This window comes from Ascaphus truei, chromosome 3 (assembly GCF_040206685.1).
Source record: "Ascaphus truei isolate aAscTru1 chromosome 3, aAscTru1.hap1, whole genome shotgun sequence".
In the NCBI taxonomy this organism is placed as follows: domain Eukaryota; kingdom Metazoa; phylum Chordata; class Amphibia; order Anura; family Ascaphidae; genus Ascaphus; species Ascaphus truei.
The window spans coordinates 278,237,454-278,263,472 of NC_134485.1; the positions used below are offsets into that span (position 1 = coordinate 278,237,454).

Consider the following 26,019-nt stretch of genomic DNA (forward strand, 5'->3'; position numbering starts at 1 on the left):
TTATATGATTTTGCCGATGATGCAATATTATGTTGTATGATGTTATATTATATTTTGTTGTAGTATTTAAATGTATTTTAATTAAAAAATTTTAATTGTATGTTATCACATGTACTGCTGCGGCCAAGTTTATTCGAGCATTTGCCCGTTCTTGGCCGCAGCAGTATCCTGGCGCGCGCCGGAGGGTGACGGGCGCGCGCCGAAGCAGCGGAAGAGCGCCCTCCGATCGGGGCGCTCTCCCTACCGCTGCCGGGTCCGCCGGGTCCCCCGGAACCCCCTGCCGCCGTCCCGCGATCGCGGGACACCAGGGCTCCCTCGGGGAGCCCTGGACGCGCGTGCAGGGGGCGCTGGCACCCGATGATGCGTGACCGCGCATCGGTGATGCACGGCACGCTGAGGGAGTGCGGCTCGCAAGCCGGGACATTTCCCGGCTTGCGGAATGAGCCGCACTCGGATAAACTGTGTCGGCAGTGTATCTGTTTATTTGGTCACTTTCTTTAGTATTGTTGGTCCACTTTGCCCATATGTGTTCTGGAACATATAGGGGTTAATATTATCCTTACATTGATCGTGTGTACCTGATTAGCAATTAGTAGTCTTCTTTGCCCTGATTGGTTCATCTTACTATAAAACTATGTCCCCTATCTATGTTTTTAACTCCTGATGAAGTCTTTTTGAGACGAAACGCGTAGAGAGTGTTGTGTGGAGGTTTACTGCCCAGTTTTATTATATTTCCACTCACTGGCTTGCTACAGCATTTATTGCGTTTTTGGATGTATCACTCTCAGCTGTCCACTCGTTGCATACATTGGAACTTTTTCCGGTCGAATCCACTGACGTCACTGAGTTCTCGCGGAATCTGGAGCTGAGAACTCATTGTGTGACGCAGGATTGAGAGGAAGGCGGCATCACTCGTGTTCCCCGGGCTCCGGAGGTGTCCATAGAGGCTGTTGCAGTGTACCTACAGCGGACACTATACCTAAGTCATCTGCTACCTAGTTCCTGCGTCTGGCTGGCTGAGTTTTACTCACAAATGCTTTTTATTAAGCTATGTTTGTGAGTGTGCATTTTTAATCCTTGACTCCATAAATATATTGTTATACCTTTAACGCTATGAGTGCGCCTGTTTTTTCTGTGTTTATATATATATATATATATATATATATATATATATATACATATATATATACAGTATATATATATATATAATAACCAAGTGTCAAATGAGCAATTTAAGAAGGATTTCAACAACACTTACTATTTAAAAACTGTTTTTTGGGGCATCGGTATCAGGAAAGTTTAATGTACCCAGAATATATACTGAAGAAGTAAGGAAGCCAACATATAACTTCATTCAACCCTTAAATTGTAAAACTATTCAGTTTCTTTTTTCTAAAATTCATGAGATTTGAAATAAAAATGAGCACATAATACAAAAAGTGTGTGTTTTTACATACAGTAAGATTATATTTACTAGAGCTAAAACTCTGGGAACTTTTTCAACTATTGCAGCATTTTATTGACATTGCAAGCCTGTAGCTATAGGAGTAAAATGATAAATACCTTGTAATGTGATTCTCTTTTATACAGTACATCCACCTGATGATGTATGCATGTAAAAAATGGTCAATAACACAGAGATACTAACATTCTGATTTATGTTTTGAATGTTAGCAAGTAAAGTTTGCTTTTATTATATTATGGACTTTGTTACTTTATGCTGGGTGCAACACAGAAAGATGTTTTCTTGTGAAAAAAAGATTCACTTACCAAAGGTATGATCCTGCCTTAGAAGTGTTATATGTGTTAAAGTGTTCCCCTTTAAATTAGTCCTAATAAGGACCTTTTTGTATATTGTGTATAGTCTTTGATGTGTAGCACCTACTAATGTATCATATATTCATACTGCTTCTCTCTTATTCACTTACAATGAAAGCATATTTTTGGCATTGGAGAAATAGGGACATTTATTGCAATATTATAGTTCATATCAACATTAGGCATATACAGATGCAGCGGCCATTATTTTAACAAATCACTGCGCCGTGTTCGTACGCGGCTGCTGTATTCCACGCGGCATGAATGCGGTCAATCGCCCCAGGCACACATGTTTATCGCGGTTGCTTTGTTTGAATTTCATGGTTTGTGTGCAATTAAATGCAATGAAATTAATTGTAATGTGTACAGTACTGTGCTACTGTGTCAATTTCAGGAGTTTAAAAGCCAGAACACTAAAATGCCAATTTATGCACTCGCCTGCACTCGCATCTTAAGGCGGTACGGTTGGAAGAAATCCCGCGCCATGACATAGGTATTCCGAAGTACCCACGCGTGATTTGTTAAAATATTGTCCGCTGCATCTGTATGTCCCATATTTTAATGTAAACTGTGTTCAACAGCACAAAATTGTACAATAGTCTAATATGCTCAATACAATTTATTCTTTGATTTTTTATTCTACAGTGTTCTGTAATGTAAGGCAAATATTTTGCCATATGAGCAATACAAATGTGTGTTTTTTACTGTCCTGTGTAATATTATATTAATTATTTGTATACAAACAGGCTAATAATGACCTGTCACGGCTGTATCATTGCGGCTGTGCAAAAACAAACAATAACTAACTGCTATAAGCCACATTTTTCTAAAAAGGCCTTTTTAACATTTTACTATCCATGTAATGTGATCATGGTGAACAAATGATGTGATACTATTGTATGTTAATGCAGTAGCAAAGCTTTGACATGCACATTGGAGCTTTTTCTAGGTTGTGTCAGAACATGTAACCTTGCAAACAACCTTCATACAGACTCCCTATCCACTTTGATTGATGTCTCCAATATGGATCCATTCCTCCTCTTCTTTTTCCAATCAACATGACAGCAATTCTCAATTCCTTTTCTAAAAAGGCTGATAAAACTCAGTATAGCACTCTCTCTGTTATTAACTTCCACTGTAGTATTATTATTGATATTTCCACTATTGAGATATAAAGCTATTGTTAGTGATAATTGCATGTAATGCACTGTTACACAAATAGACATTGCAAAATGTTACCCTATTACTATTACTTAACCACTATTAATTAATGCCAGGGCATGTTATTTTAGACTTTCTTACTTTCATTTTTTCATGAGATAACTTGAATTACAGATGCATTTATTCACTGATGCAGCATCATTTTGAAAAAAATACTACAGAAAAGATAGTAAACCTACTGTATATGAAACTGTTGGTAATGCCTATGTATGGTAGGGTATACATGGCAAAGTCCAAGCCTGTAACAGTGCATTTATTGGTTTTTACATTCGTCCAAGAAAGCCTGAAAGTTTAAACCCTCACTGAAAGTAATTAGGTAGTGCAGAAATAACACAATAAAATACCAATGCGTATTGGAGAACCAGTCAGGTTTGTTTTGTTTTTTTTTAAATGGTGGTAGTGCTGAACAGGGAACTATCATATGGAATATCCCATTCATTTCAGTATACAGTATTTTACAGGGTACAGTGGCAGAATGGCTGTGATCAGTGAGTAGGCAACGCAATTCTTTCGGTGTGAAAAAAATTTTGGGTGGTTTTTTTCCACATAAACAAACATAAGTTAGGAACGTCATGCCTTGGATATCTATTTCTTCCAGATTGATATGAGCTGCAAACTGTTTGCCTGTGTCTGCTCTTCTTTGCTCTCTCTCTCCTCCTGAAAGTGACATGTCTGCAAAAGCTTATACCCTTTTTAACCAGGTCAGTTTGAGTTAATTAGGTACACCTGTAGAATGCTTAGCTTGAGGAGTTAACCGCCAACATGCTGGGAAGCATGTATACTCCAACATACTGCAGTACCACACAATCTACGGGGGCCTATTCATTAAACTTATTGACTGGTAAGACCACTTTCCAAGCGAGTTTCCATGTGTAGCTATTCAGAGAGCTCCGATAACATGGCAAACTCACTTGAAAACAGCTTCTTACCGATCGATAGCACTCTTGAAGACAAACCGAGCGGTAGATCCAAAAATGCCAAAACTTACATTTTTTGCCTGTCGCTTTGATAATTATCAGGTCACTTTGATAATCACATCACGGCTTAAACTTGCATATTCTGATCTCGCCACCTAAAGGGTTATGAGATTGGAAACATGATGTGCATATAAAGGAGAAACATGTATTGTTTCTACAAAGTCGGGGATCTCTGGAGCTGACATGCATTAATATCAGCTCCAGAGACCCCCCACTTCAATCCTATGTAAAAAAAAAAAATAATTACAGCCAAGCTTCATTACCGTAGTGGCAAACTGATAAGGTAATGAAAGGGTTAAACAGCACTGTCCAGTTTTTCTGTATGTAACCCTGCTTCCCCCCCCTCCTCCAGACTCTACAGTAGTGTCTACGGTGCATGAGGGCAGATTACATGCGGTGTGGTGCATAACTGTGAGGAACAGGTGGGCCCGAGCTTCCCGCAATGTTGTGGGGGAGCCAGGACCGGGCTTCTGGGGTGATACCCTCCATCTTCTCTTATTGGTGCAGCGCCTCCATCTTCTATACTCCCATGAATATGGGACAGGACCTGCATAGAAGAACCCCTTGGGTCCCAGGGTAATACCTTCCAATTCACACACAGTCTTTGGTAATAACGAATAGTCTCTTTTATTGACAGATCAGTAATCTCCCAACGGTAGTGGCTTCCAGTAGCCGCAACAACAACAGCAAAGACTTGTTATTACGCCGCTCTCCTTCCACACAGATAATTCCTCCTCTCCTTCCCTCCAAGTCTCTCCTCCAACAGGATGGTCTGGGCTTAGGGCTTCAATACCCCGTGGCCCACCCCCGAGGTTATCCTCGTGGTGGGGCTTGGATTCTCTACATCACCCCTGGCAGTGGGGTGAGGGCATTGGTCCACCAAGTCTATAATTCTATCAGCTCTACTAAAGGAAGCTGAATCTTTCCACTCCTCTCTCTCTGGAGACCGCGGTCTCCTCCCACTCCTCGGACCGATCCGCAGGATTCTTCGACTCACGGCATACTAACTGAACTGCATACTCCCGGCATAACTAACCGGCAACTCCAGACTCTCGATATCACTATCAACTAAACTCTTCTCACAGGAGTTGGCTGCTAAATATAGAGCTAGCCCCGCCCCTCATGATGTCAGCAGAACCTCCCCTCTTGCTCACGCCTGCAGCAGAGTCCAGGCTTGCATCTACCACTCATGATAGGGCTATGAAGGGGGGAAAACCCATGATGATTACTGGTGCCTGATCTTAACAGGACTTACCACAGTAGAAGGAAGATAGGTATAGCCTCTGCTGTTTTCAGGGGGCTACATGTAGTAGAGTGGGTGAAGCTTGTAGTTGCCCCAGGGTGGGTGGTTTAGGCCTACTGGGAGGGTTTGGTGGAGTTAACCAATTCATTACCTTAGCAATAATAAAGGAGTTAACCCCTCCCGCTACCCACCCAGGAGGCCTAAAAATCCACATCGGGTCAAATGTCAATTTCACAGTTGACCCATGGTGGGTGGTTAGGCCTCCCGGGAGGGATTACCCCCTCCCAAACCTTAGCGATTACAACCACTAAGATAATGAAGGGGTTAACACCTCCCACAATGCCTAAAAACCCACCCTGGGGCAACTACCACCTTCATCTACCCCCTCTACCACCACAACCACACAGGAATGGGCAAAAGTGTGTGATGGTGAGGGGGTAACCAGGCTCTTAAAAGGTCAAGCCCTGTTTGGTTACCTTTGATCTGAATATAAGGGTTCCAGAGTGTCAGCTCTTGAACCCAGTCATTGTCAATACATAACTTGTAATTTGCAACAATAAAGATTTTTTATGTTTTTGCCTTTCCCTGGATGCCAATGAGCAGGGATTGCTAGGGCATGAGTTTCAAAGGGGGTTTGGGGGACAAATTGTTGTCAGAATGTGCGTAGGTAGTTGGGGTCCGGAGTTGTCAGTTCCCCTAAAAATGTACCTGGTAACCATGCTTGATTCTCTGATACATGTAGGCACATTGTCCCAGCAATATCTCCACTTGAAAATGCTTGCGCGACTCACCGCTAGGGTTCCCTGCTTCCGCATAGCCCAGAAAGTTAAATGGGGCAAAAGGGTGCAAAGTGTCCCTGTAACTATGAGGGGTCCCTAGGTTAAGGGGGATACCCAGTTCATGCCCAGGTAGCCAAGAACCTATATTGGGGTTCATGGGCACTCCAACCATAAATTTAAGGTCAGAGTCCAGTCTAAGTCCCTTGAAAGTATGTGGGAATAAGGGCTGATAGAATTAAAAGTGCATCTTTCTATTCTATTCCCCATACCCAGAGACTTAGGATGTATTAATAGTATATTGTATTAACATTGTGTTTAATCCTGTAATGTACTGTTGTGCACTGTATATAAGCTGGGGGTGTCAGACCCAATGACCACTTCGACTGTGAGGGCTACCAAGTAGGTGCCAGCAAGTTTAGTGGACATCGGAGTTCAAAGTAGCCAGAGGATGCAGGAGGTTTGAAAGCCATTTGGGAAGGAGGGAAGGGCTCAAGTACCCAAGTCTGGGGAACAATGGTAGTCATCCTGGCTGCCATCTGCTAGCCCAGACCTTGAGGAGCCAAACCACACAGCTAGCATCTGAATAGCAAGGGACACAGGTGGCAAAGTTGCGTATGTCCCTTGGCAGATTCAGATTCCCTGCTTACCTGGCTTTTCAGACCGGCTTTACTCTGATTGGCTACTGAGAAAGTTACCACGCTCTGATTGGCTGTAGTGGAAGTAGAAGACTAATCACTGCTAAAAGGGCTGAAGGCTCGCATCCAATACAAAATATGTATTTAATATTGCATAACTGCAGTTATTGCTGTTATGCAATATTAAATAAATATTTTGTATTGGATGCGAGCCTCCAGCCCTTTTTACAGTGATCAGTCTTCTACTTCCACATCTTACCTATCCCAGACTGAAGCACGCCATGCCGAGACCATAGAGATGCCGTCACTTTAAGTGCCAACTCACTTTCTTATCTACTTTCCCCGACAGCCAGCGTATCAACACATCGCTCCAGCCGCCTATGCCGCTGGGTTGACTCCTGCGCATACGATCGGGTGAGTGCTACTGTTTTCTTCACTTACCCCCCATTGCGCAGTCTCTGTCTCCCAATGTCGGCTGAGATGGGGCTTTTATTGTGAGCAGGACTGTTTTGACTACTCATACACGCAGCTATAGTGCAACTTCGGGGGCTTTCAAGTTACATTGTCTCGGCTCCACTATCAACGTTTTGCCTGTGTTGGCATACCTAGAAGCACCAGTGTAGAAGCATTTTCCTATGTCTCCTAGCTTTAATCTGATTGGCTGTAGTATTTTGTGAATGAACTCCAAAATACTAATAAGAAACCCCTAAAGCCAATCAGGTTTGATATTTCCAGCGCTAGAAGTACAGGCGGGATTTTCAAAGACGCTCTTGCGTGAATTGCAGAGCACTGGCTTTAGAAAAATCTGCCTGGAAAAGTTCTAAGTCCCACTTTTTGCAGCCAAGTTCTCAGAATGGAACTTAGCGGGCATGGCTGGGATTGCAAGATGATTTTAGTTCCAGGTCATTTGGTACTAACTCCCGGTCAACAGAATACAAGGGAGAGAGGTGCCAGGCTTGTGCATGCCTACTGGCTTTTTCAGATTTCCCGCTGACCCTGCTTTTCAAGCTGGCTTGGCTCTGATTGCTCGCTTGGGAAAGTTCCCATACATTGATTGACTGCTGAGTTTTGTGAGTGAAACTCAGAATACTATAAGAATCTGTGAGCCAATCAGATTCGGAGTTCCCTGTAGTAAGAGTGCGGTGCGCTTTTCAAAGGTGCTCTTGCATGAATAGCAGAGCAAGCGGCTTTGATTTCAAGCCTGAAAAGCCTGGCTGCCAGAGTTTAAGTACCGACTTTTGCACCCAAGTTCTCAGAAAGGATCGTAGCGGATGCGGCTAGAATTTTATGCTTATTTTAGTTTCAGAAGATTTATGGTAGATCGCGGTCAGGCGGGACCAAGTTCTCAGAAGAGAACTTACCGGTGGCATGTGGAACATCATGCCGATTTAAGTTCCATTTAGAGTTCCCTGCACCTAGGAAAGTCTAGTTTTCTACCCCAAACCCAAACTAAGTGTGTCTTTTTGTCTGTATTTTGTGTATCATTGTGTGTAAGTGAATTTATGTGAATAAACTACAATTTATTTCATTACCTTGGTTTGCTCAATGAATGATCCTGGTAAAAAGTTGTAAATAACCTGGTATCCTGTGACAGCAAGCAATGGACACACAACAACACCCCCCTTCCCTCTAACCCCAACTTCCCCAACACACACTTTAATGGACAAAATGCCTATTATTCATACTGTATCTGGATAATATTGCATTTTCCCATTCAAAATAAAACATTAGCCACACAGCAAATAGTAAAAAATATGCTGTACAGAAAAATAAGTGACGGCGCTTCCATGTAAGCACTCAATAATTAAGTGGTGAAACAAAGGGTGAAACAAAAAATTGTTATCAGAACATCAAAGAGTCCAAAGTCTATGAAATACAATAGATCTACCATGCATATGGGTCCGATAAAGCGGGTCCGGATAGTTCTCACATGCCCAAGTAGACTTTATATACTGCTGCGACAGCTTTTATTTTAAAACTTCTCGTGGGTGTAGCGGTTGCATTTTCTAAATTTCACATGCTTCACCTCATTCATGCCACATTCATGCCGCAGTCGCGCCACCCAGCACCCGGCTGATCCGCGGTTGATCTGTTTAATTATAATGGCTCGGATTTAATTGGGGGCAATTCTTTGCTTATCCACCAGGTGGCAGACATTCATGAATTGTAATGAATTCTAATGTGCTACAGTAATGTATCTACTTGCAGGTATTTAAAAAAATAACACAGTGGTCCATTGTGAATTGACCTTGGTACTGAAGAAGTTACAATACAGTATCAATTTAGGCGTTTCATAATAAAAACTCAATGCACAGTGTCTTTTTTACATAACTGTACTGGATTTATCCTGTCCTGCAATGAGTACACCGCCTGTAACGATGCACGGAACACGCCCCCTGCGGCGTGTTCCTTCCGTACCTGTTTACTTCTGATCGCCGCCCTCTAGCTGTGAGTCAAGATCCTGTGTCTTTAAGGATTCTGAAGCATACAACGCCATCTTGCTTCCTGGCAAATCCTGCCCTCTTCCTTCTGACAGGAAGTAAGCCTCTCTTTGACTTTATCTTGGCTATTAGTCATTTGCTGCCTGCCCTGGTGCCTGCTAGTACAATCATTGCATGCTTTTCCTGCTTGGACCTCCTTGGGACCTTTACTCATCTCCTTTGGATTCCGGAAGACTGGGACAGTCAGTCATATACTACTGAGGTTAGTTTACCATCGGGTAGTGTAGGACCTGCTTAGTAGGGTTCACCTTGACGTGGTAGCAGGCTTATAATTTGTTGGTCAATGGATTAGACTAAGAACCCTTATGTTATATTTAGTTTCGCTGCACCTTGCTGTTTCTGGCACTATGCCTTAAAGGAGGCTAGACGTCCTCCAAGAAGCAACTCCCTTGTGGGTGTTACCTTGTGCTCTGGACTCTACCTCCCCTGCTCCTCATTTGTGGTTTCCCACAACCCCCGCGTTGGTGCCTGAGAAAGCGCACACTCCCACTCTTTTGTCAGAGCATGTGCTGACATGCAGCTGGATCACTCATGTCTCTGAGCCAGGCACCACACCTCTGGGCGCGTCGCGCATTATTATGCTTGCGGCGTGGTCACGTGACCCCCAACGATCCCCAGCTGCGCGGCAACTCTCTCCCTTCATGTCCCCAGCGGATTCCCCACCTCGCTAACGGGTCCTTCCATTTCCCTGGCGCTTGTGTGTGTGGAGCACAAGCGTGACACCGCCGCAGTCCGTGTGCAAAAAGCCCGACATAACGATACTTATTTAATATGGTACGCAATTAATGCAGCAGATGATAATATGGCCACAGTTCGTCAAATGTATCAATATTTTATCGAAATTATTACTTTTACAAATTTTCACCAGATGCATGTGTGTGGAAGCGTGCAATAAGGAAAAAGTTATGAATTGATCCGTGTTTTTTTCGTATTGCTCCTGCACCCGGAGTTAGAGGAGGGTATTGGTGTGTTGCACGAGATTTTTCCAGTATCTTTGATCATGGAGACTTCAAAAGGGGAAAGGTCATGGTAAAACCAACTAAGATTTGTCAGTCCCAGGCCAGCAATGGAACAGCGCCAGTGTCGCCAGCGCCGCCAGCACCGGCTTACAATAACAGTCCGACCATCAGTGAAAACATGGTGACCGGCAACCCTTGCTATCTGTCCCCGCCTGGATGTACCAAAAAGATTTCCAGCTTCATCAGCCCTCAACTACAGGTGTAGCAGGCCCGCTGTCACCTGTCAACTACATGTATAATCAAGAATACAGGACTGGTGGCAGTGGCTCGGCGCCAACCGATTGGCAAAGTCTAAGGTGAGGGTACAGTACAACTGCCGTATTTTATTCTTTTTTTAAAAATATCAATACATTATGCACACAGTCAAGCGATTAGTTACTGCACATCGGTTCGTTCTCCTGTAATCAATCGCTTTGCTTATGGTTATTTACTTCTCTTATTTTAGTCACAATTCGCGAAAATGTAGTCCAGCAATATCATTGGCTGAGCAGCTTCTACAGTAGATACTGAACAATTGGTGGACAGCTAGGCGCATGCGCGTACTGTATGTCTCATTGGAACCTTGTTGAAACGCATATGCGTGTCATCACATTTAGGCGCATGCGTGTATGCAAACAAGAGAAGCCCCCCGAGAAAATTATTGTGGGGACTGACTGAGGGGACTGTGGGGACTGACTGTGGGAACTTCTTTAGGGGACTGACTAATTTTAACCAACCATTACAGTATGTGAAATGTTATACAGTACTTACTGTATGTTTTAGAAAACACTGACATTTTTATAAAAGGTTGCGCAATGAAACAATGAAACAATTTAAAAAATATTCAACTTTGTTTTATTTTTTTGGAGTTAAAACATTATGGCATACATTTTGAACAATAGAACAATCTATCAGCAGCAATAACGGGAAAATATAACACACAGTACGGTACAAGTAATAAATGTATTTTTCCTCAGAAAATAAACTTTGTCATCAAGTGGAGAACGACAAATGGAGGGATTTCGATGGATAGTATCGCTTTTTGTAACGTTGCTTGCACACTGATGAATCTGATTTAAAAATCCAAGTACTAGAGGCAACAATTTAATGACAGTGCCATTTTTATTGATTAGGATAGAATAACTGTGAGCTTTATAGAAAACTTTAAATAGTACAGTATGCTGCTGTTTTCATACAGTATACAATACTTTTTTTATAATAAACCCCAAAATTAAAAAATTGTTATCTTTTATGCTATACAGTATGTATTTATTCTACAGTATACAGTATGTGTATTCTATACCTGTATGTATTGTTTTAATACTGTTTTGTTTTAATGCGCATGCCTACAATATGTCTCATAGAACCTTGTTGAAACGCATATGCCTGTCATCACATTTATGCGCCTGCGTGTATGTGAACAAGAGACACCACACATCCCCACCCCCGAGCCATTCATGAAAATTCTTGTATTTACTAACTAATCCTGCACACACTTCGACAGTAGCAGTACCCCCTGTTCCTCCTGTTTCTCCTGTCTTAGTCGCCTTATCTGTGTTGTCATCTCCTGGCGTGGTCTTGACGGGGTTGTCATGTCCTCCTCGTCAATGGCATACATATACACATATTCTTCAGATGGAGGTGGTGCGCTTGGTGATGGAAGGGTGAAGGTCACATCCATGCCACCCTCCTGCACCTGTGTCCGACATACAGGGGCAGGAACTCAAGCAAACTATGTATCCCTGATATGTCAGTCTCCATCTTCTCCATCCGCCTATCCATATTTAGCATGGTCTCTAAAAGAAGCTCTACCTTTACCACCATAGAGTTCTCAGGGATATCGACATTCAGCATGCGGGCAAACGAGCTGGATCTTGTGCTAGGAGTGCTGTGGATATCTGAGTGGATGGGTGCTGGAGTGGATGAGAAAAGGGGTTCCCTTGAGAACAGCATTGTGAGTGCTGCAGGGAAATCCCTGAGTATTTCTAGACAGTAACAAGACTATAACCACAGAGCATTTGCATTGGTCTGCAATCGTTTGCAATATGCTGCATGATGGAGTTTTGCCTAGCCTGGGGTATAATGATGTCCCACTGGTTAGAGGCTATCATGAGTTGCAGTTGTAGCAGGAGAGCGGGGCCCCTACCAAATCGTGAGGGTCGCTCTATGCTGAAGCACATTAGTTCACCTAAGATGGTAACTACCCATCAGGGGAGTAAACCGCCTGGACAGTGTGATCTAAAATGGAGGTTCCCGTCAAGTCTGGATGGTGCATGTGCTGCGTGCAACCAGGCTGCAAGAAAATTGTTTTGAATACATAAAATTATACAGTATATACATGGGGAAAACAACTGCTACATAGCACACAATATCATACAAGCCAGCCATTTTAGCCACAATAATATGGATACTATTACTACTCTGCAGCATTTGACACCGTGGACCACCCTCTTCTCCTTCACATTCTCCATACTCTTGGCATTCGGAACAAAGCTCTATCCTGGATCTCATCCTTCCTCTCCCATCGTACTTTCAGTGTCTCTTCTGCTAACACCTCCTCCTCCTCTATTGATCTCTCTGTGGGGGTACCCCAGGGCTCTGTCCTGGGACCTCTTCTCTTTTCTCTGTATACACTCTCTCTAGGTGACCTAATAACATCTTTTGTGTTTAATTATCACCTCTATGCGACGACACACAAATATACTTTTCAACACCCGACCATACACCTGCTGTACAAACCAAAGTTTCTGAATGTCTCTCTGCTATATCATCCTGGATGGCCCTCCGCCGCCTTAAACTCAACATGACTAAAACAGAGCTCCTCATACTTCCTCCCAAACCTGGCCCTACTACCTCCTTCCACATTACTGTTGGAAGTAAACGAAAAAGGGGTAGTCCGGCGGTGCACAGCTGCCGTCTGGATATGAATCGATAGTCCACACGCATGTAACTTAAAGGTTGTAGTTTAATGAGTGCATACACCAAAAAATACTGCTACAAAAGAACTCTTGACGCGTTTCGTCCCGCTTGGGACTTTGTCAACAGAGTGACTGGCACTGACCCTTGTGATGCTTATAAAGGGAAACTAACGTTACTATAGGGTGAATCAAATTGGATTAGGTGTTAGACACACCAGAAAGGTAATAGAGCAATCAGCTCAAAGGTGGATCGCCCTTAGTTAACCCCCTAACTACTCCTCTTCTACAAGACATCACTTGGGCCAATCTCATGTAGTAAACATAGATAAAAGACACAAAAGGTTAAAAACCAATACCAAATACTGCCGTTTAAAAACAGAAAAAACATATACTAAACAGTTACCAGTAATAATGTAGCAGAAACAGCAACAATAACCAAATTATACTGACACATAAAAAACCTATTTTAAAGCAACATACAATAAGTTTATATAAAGAAAATATATATATTACTACTAGATATATAGTAGATTCTAAAGCTATGTAGGATCATGTATGAAAAATACTATTGACAAAACACACAGTAAATAAATCTATATATATAATGGATATAAATCACTTAATATAACCTAAAGACACACAATATTGTGAACCTCTATATATCAAAAGAAAAAGCAAACATGTCATTAAATAATTTATAAAACTGAAAATATATTTAAACATATTTAAACATTATTCTAATTCTACCACCTATTGCCATATATAATAAATCTTTAATAAAAAACCTTACATACATTTCTTATAAATCATATATGAAGACCAAAGAAATGTCAAATATGAATGACCCTATATCAAATTAAAAAATGCTTGAGATCCCACTCTACATTAATCCCTGTAGGTTGCAGTGTTTTCATAGCATGGATCCAATACATTTCCCTTGTATTAAGTTTGTTAATTCTATCTCCCCCTCTAGGGTGGACACCAACATGTTCAAGGGCTGAAAAGGAGAATTGTGAAATATCCCCCTGACTACACATTGAAAAATGTCGCGACACTGGATGCAACATATCCTTTTTTTAAATATTTCTGATGTGTTCCTGAACCCTTATTCTCACTGGCCTAATGGTCCGACCGATGTATGACATGCTACATCCACATTGTAAATGATAGATCACGTAGCTTGAATAGCAATTCATAAATTTACCAATACGATGGTTACCCTCACAAGTGGGAAAAAGGATTTGCTCAAGTAATGAAATGTTTTTGACCCGTTTACATGAAATGGCCAATAACTTTAGAGAAAGAGGTTACAAAGATAATGATATTATTAAAGCATTTGAATATGCGGATTCCCTTGATAGAGAAGAAATTATTAAATCGAAATCTCTTTATAAGAAAAAGAAATAAAACAATTATGAAAGTGATTCTATGTGTCCATCCTTTATTTCAGTTTACAGTAGACAATCCAAAGCGATCAAAGAAATATTTCATAAACATTGGAAAATACTTACTCTTGATAAAGATATAGCACCCCTGATACAGGAGGGACCAAGGTTTATTTATAAAAAAACTAAAACCTTAGGTTCTCATCTCTCACCGAGTCTATTTAATGACCAACCACAAGGATCGCTTAGTACCATACCTAGAGGTTTTTTCCCATGTGGGCGGTGCTCAGTATGTAAATATGCTAGAGCCATTAAAAATATTCCCACTTGTGAGGGTAACCATCGTATTGGTAAATTTATGAATTGCTATTCAAGCTACGTGATCTATCATTTACAATGTGGATGTAGCATGTCATACATCGGTTGGACCATTAGGCCAGGGAGAAAAAGGGTTCAGGAACACATCAGAAATATTTAAAAAAAGGATATGTTGCATCCAGTGTCGCGACATTTTTCAATGTGTAGTCAGGGGGATATTTCACAATTCTCCTTTTCAGCCCTTGAACATGTTGGTGTCCACCCTAGAGGGGGAGATAGAATTAACAAACTTAATACAAGGGAAATGTATTGGATCCATGCTATGAATACACTGCAACCTACAGGGATTAATGTAGAGTGGGATCTAAAGCATTTTTTAATTTGATATAGGGTCATTCATATGTGACATTTCTTTGGTCTTCATATATGATTTATAAGAAATGTATGTAAGGTTTTTTATTAAATATTTATTATATATGGCAATAGGTGGTAGAATTAGAATAATGTTTAAATATGTTTAAATATATTTTCAGTTTTATAAATTATTTAATGACATGTTTGCTTTTTCTTTTGATATATAGAGGTTCACAATATTGTGTGTCTTTAGGTTATATTATGTGATTTATATCCATTATATATATATTTATTTACTGTGTGTTTAGTCAATAGTATTTTTCATACATGATCCTACATAGCTTTAGAATCCATAGCGTACTCTAGTAGTAATATATATATTTTCTTTATATACACTTATTGTATGTTGCTTTATAATAGGTTTTTTATGTGTCAGTATATTTTGGTTATTGTTGCTGTTTCTGCTACATTATTACTGGTAACTGTTTAGTATATGTTTTTTCTGTTTTTAAACGGCAGTATTTGGTATTGGTTTTTAACCTTTTGTGTCTTTTATCTATGTTTACTACATGAGATTGGCCCAAGTGATGTCTTGTAGAAGAGGAGTAGTTAGGGGGTTAATTAAGGGCGATCCACCTTTGAGCTGATTGCTCTATTACCTTTCTGGTGTGTCTAACACCTGATCCAATTTGATTCACCCTATAGTAACGTTAGTTTCCCTTTATAAGCATCACAAGGGTCAGTGCCAGTCACTCTTTTGACAAAGTCCCAAGCGGGACGAAACGCGTCAAGAGTTCTTTTGTAGCAGTATTTTTTGGTGTATGCACTCATTAAACTACAACCTTTAAGTTACATGCGTGTGGACTATCAATTCATATCCAGACGGCAGCTGTGCACCGCCGGACTACCCCTTTTTCGTTTACCTTATTTGCATTGGCTGGAGCACGCGTCACTGCACTCCCGGATCGGAGGAACTCCTTTCAGCATTTGAATTGGACTCGGCGTGTCAAGCTTGTGAGTAATTTATCCCCTATTTTGACGTGAGTGGCACAGGGTTTGTGAGGGCAGTGGCGGAGGATCGCAGTGAGCTAGGGGCCGGTGATAGTCTCCTGGCTGGAGACCCGGCTTCAAAGTTTGCATATATTCTCCCTACCACAGTATTACCCCATCCCGTGGCAGAGTGATGTATACACGGCATTTATCAACATAAGGGTTTCACATTCTGCAGTAACATCTATCAGTGAGACACTGAACGGGAGTGCTATTATAGGATTATTGATCCATTTGGATTTCTCTTGGATATCTGTAGAACTTATATGTGCACGATTTTGGCAGCATTAGTCATACCTTGGAGTAATTCTGGGACACTTTGTACTGTTGGAAGTACGATCATTCACCCAGTAGCCCAAGCACGCTGCCTTGGGGTCACACTCGACTCCTCTCTCACATTTGCCCCTCACATTCAAAACATTTCTAAAACCTGTCGCTTTTTCCCCCGCAATATAACAAAGATACGCCCTTTCCTCTGTTGCTCGACTGCTAAAACTCTGACTCAGGCCCTCATTCTCTCCCGTCTTGATACCTGTAACCTCCTGCTGTCCGGCCTTCCTGCCTCTCACCTGTCTCCCCTACAATCTATCCTTAACGCTGCTGCCAGAATCACTCTACTCTTTCCTAGATCTGTCTCAGCATCTCCCCTCAAGAAATCCCTCTCCTGGCTTCCGATCAAATCCCGCATCTCACATTCCATTCTTCTCCTCACTTTTAAAGCTTTACACTCTTCTGCCCCTCCTTACATCTCAGGCCTAATTTCTCGTTATGCACCATCCAGACTCTTGCGTTCTTCTCAAGGATGTCTTCTTTCTACCCCCTTTGTATCTAAAGTCCTCTCCCGCCTTAAACCTTTTTCATTGACTGCCCCTCACCTCTGGAATGCCCTTCCCCTCAGTATCCGACTAGCACCCTCTCTATCCACCTTTAAGACCCACCTTAAGACACACTTGCTTAAAGAAGCATATGAATAGCACTGTGGCTATTCTGAACACATGATACATAAAGCTTGGCCCCCTGCAGACGCACTTACCAGAACTCCCTCCTACTGTCTCTGTACGTTCTCCCTACCTACCAATTAGACTGTAAGCTCCTCGGAGCAGGGACTCCTCTTCCTTAATGTCTAAAGCACTTATTCCCATGATCTGTTATTTATATTATCTGTTATTTATTTGATTACCACATGTATTACTGCTGTGAAGCGCTATGTACATTAATAGCGCTATATAAATAAAGACATACAATACAATACAATACTAACACTGAAGTAGCTGGTTTTTTCATGTACCTGTGCAGGACAGTTCTATTAAGACCATTCTCCCTCCACTACAGAGGTAAATAAGAATTTTCACAAGTAGTGTTATTACCTCCATACTGGTCATGCCGTGAAGTGGTTGCAGGCTTACAACGCTTTGTCGAAAGGTCATCTCCTTTTTTAGTTTTTTATCTTTTCAACTCATTAAGAATCCCTGTCATGATCAGGGTTGACAAAAATACCCGGTATCATAAAGCACCAGATAGAACGCAAGGATTTTATAAACCAGAGTTTATTTAGCCAAAGCTAACAGTGAAACCACACTAAGAGATTACAGCAATAACTCACCAAACTCACAGGGAATATGGGGGTACTGCTAGCTGACCAGTTGGAATGCTCTGCTGGAGAGAGATTACCCTAAAAGTTCCTTCAGAATCCATCCTACAATTGTTCCTACATGATATATAGAGCAGAAAAGTAAAGAAGTGCTCCCAGTGGAAATTGTGATGAAATAAACAAATAAATAAGTGAATATCAGTGAACAATAGATTTTGCTGCTCCAACCGTTACATAGACTGTGTGCTTAGACTATTTAAAACATACTCTTCGTACTGCACTATGAACTGCCTTTTCTTTATCTGAACGTGTCTTAAGGAAATCACATAATAGGAAGACACTGGAGGGGACAACAAGTAGCTGACCAGTCTGTTTTAACCCTTTCTTATTTGCATTGGGTAAAATCACCTGCGCTCTATCAATCCTATATCATTAAGTTTTCCTGCAGATAGGAATGACCAGTCTGTACAAGTTGGTCTTTGACTCCGAATTCAACAAAGAGTAACCCGGGAGCTCCATGTACCCATTGGCTTATAACAAGAGACAGGGGGTGCCCAATGCTGCATCCAATTGACAAAACATATAAAGTAAAATACTTCAATAATAATAATTGGTTATTTAGTTAACCCTTTGGCCAAAGGCGTCATAAGCCTGCATACCAACGTCAATGTATAACCAAAATAATGCAGGTCCTACACTACACTGTGAACACTTCCTTTTACCTCTGTGAGAGGGGAAACCATAATGGGTCTTGTTCCTGCAGCAAGTGAAATGACCTTCCAAGTTAAAAGGGTGAAGGAGGAGGAGTGAGCTCTGGGGGGAGGTGCCACAGCCTCCAAAGAGACATAGGTTAACACAGATACCCTACAAGCTCAAACTCCCACACCCACCACAAAGTGAATATATATTTATGTCAACCAGAGAGCTACTGAGCGTGGCAATTGTATATAACAAGAGACAGGGGGTGCCCAATGCTGCATCCAATTGACAAAACATATAAAGTAAAATACTTCAATAATAATAATTGGTTATTTAGTTAACCCTTTGGCCAAAGGCGTCATAAGCCTGCATACCAACGTCAAGGTATAACCAAAATAATGCAGGTCCTACACTACACTGTGAACAATTGGATGCAGCATTGGGCACCCCCTGTCTCTTGTTATATACAATTGCCACGCTCAGTAGCTCTCTGGTTGACATAAATATATATTCACTTTGTAATTCACTCCTCCTCCTTCACCCTTTTAACTTGGAAGGTCATTTCACTTGCTGCAGGAACAAGACCCATTATGGTTTCCCCTCTCACAGAGGTAAAAGGAAGTGTTCACAGTGTAGTGTAGGACCTGCATTATTTTGGTTATACCTTGACGTTGGTATGCAGGCTTATGACGCCTTTGGCCAAAGGGTTAACTAAATAACCAATTATTATTATTGAAGTATTTTACTTTATATGTTTTGTCAATTGGATGCAGCATTGGGCACCCCCTGTCTCTTGTTATATACAATTGCCATGCTCAGTAGCTCTCTGGTTGACATAAATATATATTCACTTTGTGGTGGGTGTGGGAGTTTGAGCTTGTTGGGTATCTGTGTTAACCTATGTCTCTTTGGAGGCTGTGGCACCTCCCCCCAGAGCTCACTCCTCCTCCTTCACCCTTTTAACTTGGAAGGTCATTTCACTTACTGCAGGAACAAGACCCATTATGGTTTCCCCTCTCACAGAGGTAAAAGGAAGTGTTCACAGTGTAGTGTAGGACCTGCATTATTTTGGTTATACCTTGACGTTGGTATGCAGGCTTATGACGCCTTTGGCCAAAGGGTTAACTAAATAACCAATTATTATTATTGAAGTATTTTACTTTATATGTTTTGTCAATTGGATGCAGCATTGGGCACCCCCTGTCTCTTGTTATATACAATTGCCACGCTCAGTAGCTCTCTGGTTGACATAAATATATATTCACTTTGTGGTGGGTGTGGGAGTTTGAGCTTGTTGGGTATCTGTGTTTACCCATTGGCTTACATAGTTTTTCGGCCTCCATCTGAAAACATTGAAGACCAGGTCCCAACCAATCAGCAAATAGATTGTCTCTGCTGAGCCAATAAAAGGTAGTCGCTCGCCCACAATAAAATGAATCATACAGAAAATACATAGTCAACACAATCACTTAATAAACTGTTCCTTCAGATAACTAACTGTGCAAATAAATTTGAATAGTGCTTTGCAGCGATTTTGACTATACTTAGATGGTCATTCTTTAACATATAGTAGGTCGCCATCTTGACAGGTAGGGGCAACTAGAAGACTTAGGGCCTCATGCAGTAAGCGGCGGAAAGGCACTTCTCGCCACTTTTCCGCCTAAAAAGCCTATCCGTATTCAGAAAGGGGCCAGAAAGTGGCGAGATTGAAAAAAAAACGCCAGTTTTGCTGGCGGTTTTTATTTTCCGCCGGTGGCGGGGCGAGAAGGTACTTTCCGCCTAAAAATCCAACTTTTTCAGCCACCCTGTATTCTAGTAGAGGCGAGTAGCTAAGCGGAGCTATTCGCCTCTCTAGAATACCGTTTCGCTGGCGGATCAGCCACGCAATAAAAAGATGGCAAGTTGCTGCTCAGAGGCAGCGGATGAGCGGCGGATCGGCACTTAGAAAAAATTCAGGCCTTTTTCCTGGCTGGGATTGATGCCGGGGGTCTCCGGAGCTGATACCATTAATATCAGCACCGTTCCCCCCCGGCATGCATCCGAGGCAGGAAAAATGCATTTAAAGCCCACTTCATTACCTTAGCGGTTAACCGCTAAGGTAATGAATGGGTTAAAGAGCCGTGCCAGGTTTATTGTGGGTAGCGGGGGTGGGTGAAGGGGGTATTTGGCCCTTGGTGTTTGTTTAGGGCTTGCGGGGGGGTTGCGGGTGCACTTAACCCCTTCACGAACGTAGCGGTTAATACCGCTACGGTCATGAAGGGGTTAAGGCCTCCCGCTACCCACCCGCAAGCCCTAAACAAACACCAAGGGCCAAATACCCCCTTCACCCACCCCCACTACCCACAATAATAAAAAATACACACACCAGCCCCACATTAACTAAATATATATATATATATATATATATAAATATATATATATATATATATTTATATATATATATATATATATATATATATATATATATATATATATATATATATATGACCCCAACAACACCTATACCCCCCTAACATACAGTATAGTAATGGGCACAATGACTATTATCCACAAATGGATAATAGTGCAGTTGTCCATTTAAAATACATACACAACAATAAAGACATTAAATACATATAGCACTCACCCATGTGCGGCTGCCACGATAAAGGCCATCCTCATCTTCATCATGCCCATGCACCATCCGCTTCTGCAAAACAGACACAAGAATTAAAACATCCAATATAATGTCCCCTAACCCCTTAACCACATAACGGTTATTAACCGCTACAGTCATTAAGGGGTTAACCCACCATCACCCACATACCCTCCCCCACTAACCCCCCCAACCACCCTCACCCACTACCCACAGGGGAGTCCTACCAAATACCCTTGGGGCCAATACCCTCTCCCCCAGCACATACAGTACAATAATGTGCCAAATAACTATTATCCACATAGGGATAATATATTATTTGGCCATTATTAAACACATTAAATACCGTAATAAAGTAAAGAAAATTCTACTAACCTCATCAATAAGAAGGCTCCGTCGCCAGCATCATCCTTGGGGTCCGTTGCCAAAATAATAAATAGCCAATACATCTCAATTACATTAACATACCAAGGAACCCCTTAATCACCTTTTTGGGTACTAACCTCAAAGGTAATTAAGGGGTGAAGCCATCCTCCAATGGCAACACCACTTATGCATAACATCCTCAATTAATTTAAAAGCAATTTCCTACACAAATCTCATGTAATCATTCAATCTGAAGCCTCAAATGCCACTTAAAACATTGCATTTACAGTGTATACATGTAGCATAACATGTAAACTACATGTACACGCTGCAAATCAATGTTAATAATACAGTAATCCAACTCAAATAGCCTGACATCACAAGAAGTATATTATGTCAGCAAATGAAGTCACCATCAATGAATTAACAGACATGAATTACATCCCTAAACAATTAAAATACCATCCATACCAATTACACAATTAACTATAGCTATCGTAACAGAGAAAAAGTTCAAAACATACAAAAAAGGACACCAACAATTACAATATACTATAGCAAGCCTCTCCATAACCTATAGTACAGCATAAAGCCCAAAACTTACATCTCTCTAACAATAAAATACATTTAACACACATCTATGCATAGCAGCATAGCCACAATCACTTACAATACAGAAAATCAAGCTTTAACAACACTATCATTTCTTACCCTGTATGTATATATCTCTCTAGACATACATACATACATACATACAGTGGCAAGAAATGATATGCATAAAAAAAAATGAAGACATGAAAAAGCAAAAAAAAACACATTAACATTAAATACATTTCTTTATTTAACTTACCATTACTTGCCCCCACCGACTCCCGTTGATCAGCTTACTCACGAACCAATCCACGAACAGGAACCCATAAAATAAAAAAACATAAAATAATAAACATTAAAATAATAAAACATGACAATCCAGGGGTCTTCTAGTTGTAATCCATCTTCATCTGTATTCTTCTACCTTCTTCCGGGGTCTTCTTGCCGTCTGGTGCCACGCCCTGGTCTTCTTTCTTCAGAGGAGGTCCTTCCTCCTCGGCATCTGGCTTCAAAATGAGACGACATAGGCTTTTAAAGGCCTATGACGTCACATTTTCGTCATATGGTTCCCACGGCCCTGATTGGGCCGTGAAAACCATGTGTTTTGGCCGATGTAAAAAAAATGATGACGTCACTTAAAGGCAATGACAGCACAGCCAATCAGAATGGCTTTTCTGCAATTGCCTTTAAGATGACGTCATGAAAAGACACATGGCCGGACTCACATGGTACGGCAGCCAATTAGAGCGTGGGAAGTCTATCCCTACTCTGATTGGTTCCAGTACCATGTGACAGAGGCTTGGGGGAGAAAGGATGTGACGTTATTGAAAGCCTCTGTCACATGGTACTTGAACCAAGCAGGGGGTCCCTGGTCCACAAAGCAATGCGGTTCAGCTCCCTGCCCACTGTACAATATTATTAAATAAATATTCATGCTGCTTCGTTACCGTAGCAGATACCCTGTAAGGTAAGGAATGAGTCTTTATTGATATGTGTGTTTTACTCATAGTGTAGATGTGCAGAGGGTCTCCGGAGCTGAAGCGCTTTTGTTTTAGGTCCGGGGACTCCCTGCTCCCCGAGATACAGGCCCCTTTAGGGGGTGCCGGTATCCCTCTGCTTTGTTTACATGCCGCGGTCACGTGATCGGGACCTTTAAATGCAGAGGGATACCGGCACCTCATAAAGGGGCCTGTATCTCGGGAAGCAGGGGTTTCCCCGACCTGAAACCAATGCGGTTCAGCTCCGGAGACCCCCTCCACATGTACACTATGAATAAAAGTTGTTTTAAAAATAATTTTTATTGTGCTGATGTTTGTGCCGAGAGAGCAGCGGATCTCTCTGGGCTGCAAACACAACTCGGCAGGGGACGGCTTCTCGGCAGTTTCTCGCCAGGCAGCTGTCCCGCCATCGGTTACACGCCATTTCATCAAATGGTGGTGGCTAATTCATTCACCAGGGATTCGCCCCTTACAGCATACAGCCAGTTTAACACGCCAAAAACATGGCTAATTGCTAAACTGGCAAATGCATTTTTTCGCTGCTTACTGCATGATGCCCTAAATATTTTATTTACTGTGCCTGGCTGCCTTTACCAGAGTCCCTTCCTCTTAATCCATTTTATTAATATTCAAAGTCTTTTTGTTATGGCTAATCAAGAGATTTGTAGTAGCAGTTTACAACATTTTTGCATGCTATTAATATTTTACAAAAACTACAGTACACTAATAACCATAATGAGGCCAAAACTAGTAATTTGATCATAATCATTTGCTTATTAATTGTATTACTTTTGGGGCTAACTAACAGTACTAATCAGAAGTTGTTAAAAATGGAATAAGTCTAGAGGGTTTCAATATATGAACATTAACTTGCCCTACTCAGGGGTCTTATTCCAGAATTTACTTATCATGTGATTGAGCATACAATCCCTATTTTATAACAACATTAATAATTAGCTGGGACACAAATGAATCATCCATGGTATTTTAAGCAACATTGTTTTTTGATATTTTTAAATTCTTCCCCCGGGTATATATCATTAATTCAAACTTTTGAAAAGCAGTTTGTATTAGTAATTTTGTAATTAGTGGCAAATTCCCCAATGTTCACAAGCAACATATGTTTTACATTCTTAATTTTAACATTTGATATGACAAGTATTCCCTACTGATAACATGCAGCCTCGATGAGACCAAATACAGTATGTAACTTGTTGAAACTAATTGGACTAATGTAATATTTTTAAAGTAAAGAAATAAAAAGAATATATATATATAAATATAACTTTTTCTAGACTTTAGTTTTATTCTTCTTCTTATTTCCTTTATGATTATTTCAACATTAAGAATAGCATATAAGGAAAAATCTCATATTTAGATAACAAAGGTATGAAAAGCCTATGTAGAGACCTGCAATTACTACCTACATTAAGGGCCTCATGCTGTAAGCAGCGATAAGCCCCTTATCACTAAAAAAGCCTACAGCGATTCAGTAAGCCCCGATAAGTTGGCGATAAGAGCAAAAATCACCATTTTTTTTGCTGCTCACCGCCAACTCGCTGTATTCTAATTGCCCTGATCAGCTTATTGCAGCTGATCGCTGCTCTAGAATGGAGATTTGCTCTCCAAATCGCCTCGCCACAAAAAGTTGGCAAGAAGGTGGTGAGAAGCTGCGGATGAGCGACGAGATGGCACATAGAAAAAATCAGGCCTTTTTCCTGCATCTTATTGATGCCGGGAGACTCCGGGGCTGAAATCCATTCATATCAGCACCGTAGACCCCCGGCATGAATCAAATGCCTGAAAAATGCATTTACAGTCCACTTCATTACCTTATCGGCTATCCGCTAAGGCAATAAAGGGGTTAACCACAAGTGTCATGCTTATTGTGGGCAGTGGGGGTGGGTGAAGGTGGTATTTGGCCCATGGTCGGTGTTTAGGCCTTGCGGGTGGGTAGCTGGTGGTCTTAACCCCTTCATTACATTAGCGGTAAATACCTCAATGGTAATGAAGGGGTTAACCCCTCCCGCTACCCACCCGGTAGGCCTAAACACCCATCCTTGTGACTACTACCCTCTTCAACCCGCAAGCTACAATAAACACAAATACACACAACAGCCCCACAACCCACCTCCTAGGCCCCAAATAAACCATTACAATATCTAATAAACACCAATACACAAACCTATCCAACCACCCCCTGTGCCCCTACAAAAAAACAATATTTATTTTTTTACACACACGATTAATACCCCAGGCTGGTTGGGGTCCCCGGGTGGTTCCAATGGGGGTCCGCAGGCCCCACAGTGCAACCCAGGTGGTATCCAAGAGTGTCTGGGGGCCTTCGGTGGTCCCCGCTAGGCACCATGGGTCTCCAGGTGGTGCCGGTGGGTCCTTGAGGCCCCAATGGGGTCCACGGGTGTTCCCCGCAGGTGTCTTGAGGTCCCCAGGTCATCCCCATGTGTGTCTGGGGGCCCTCTTATTGGTTGTATCAGACCATGTGACAGAGTAATTCGTGGGAAAAGATGTGACATCATTCAAAGGGAGTCACATGGCTATTACAACCACTCCAATTGGGGATTTAGTTACCACATTCTGATTGGCTGAAATACCATGTGATGCCAGCCATCTTGGATTTAGTGACGTCATCTTAAAGAGAAATGAAGCACAGCCATTCTGATTGGCTGCCTTCATTCCCTTTAAATGACGTCATAGAAAAAAAAGGCACATGGTTTTAACAGCCAATCAGATGGCTGTTCAACCATTTCCCGCCCAAATATGACGTCACATGCTTAAGGCCGTGATGCCTCATTTGAGCACAAGAAACCGATGAGACAACATCGTGTTGTGGATCTACCATTGGGTTTTTGGATTCACAGATGAAGAAAGAAGATATAGAAAAATAAGAAATAATTACAGAAGAAGATAGAAGATGCGGATTG

The 26,019-nt window shown here is 41.6% G+C and overlaps 1 long non-coding RNA gene across 2 annotated transcripts in view; it reads left to right on the plus strand.

Annotated features, from left to right (window-relative positions):
* Positions 1-26,019, plus strand: part of LOC142491067 (uncharacterized) — an 85,060-nt gene that overhangs the window by 12,599 nt on the left and 46,442 nt on the right. For both annotated transcript variants that reach the window (XR_012800255.1, XR_012800254.1), the window contains exon 2: positions 7,023-7,087. This is a non-coding gene — a long non-coding RNA (uncharacterized LOC142491067). The remainder of the gene's footprint in view (positions 1-7,022; positions 7,088-26,019) is intronic.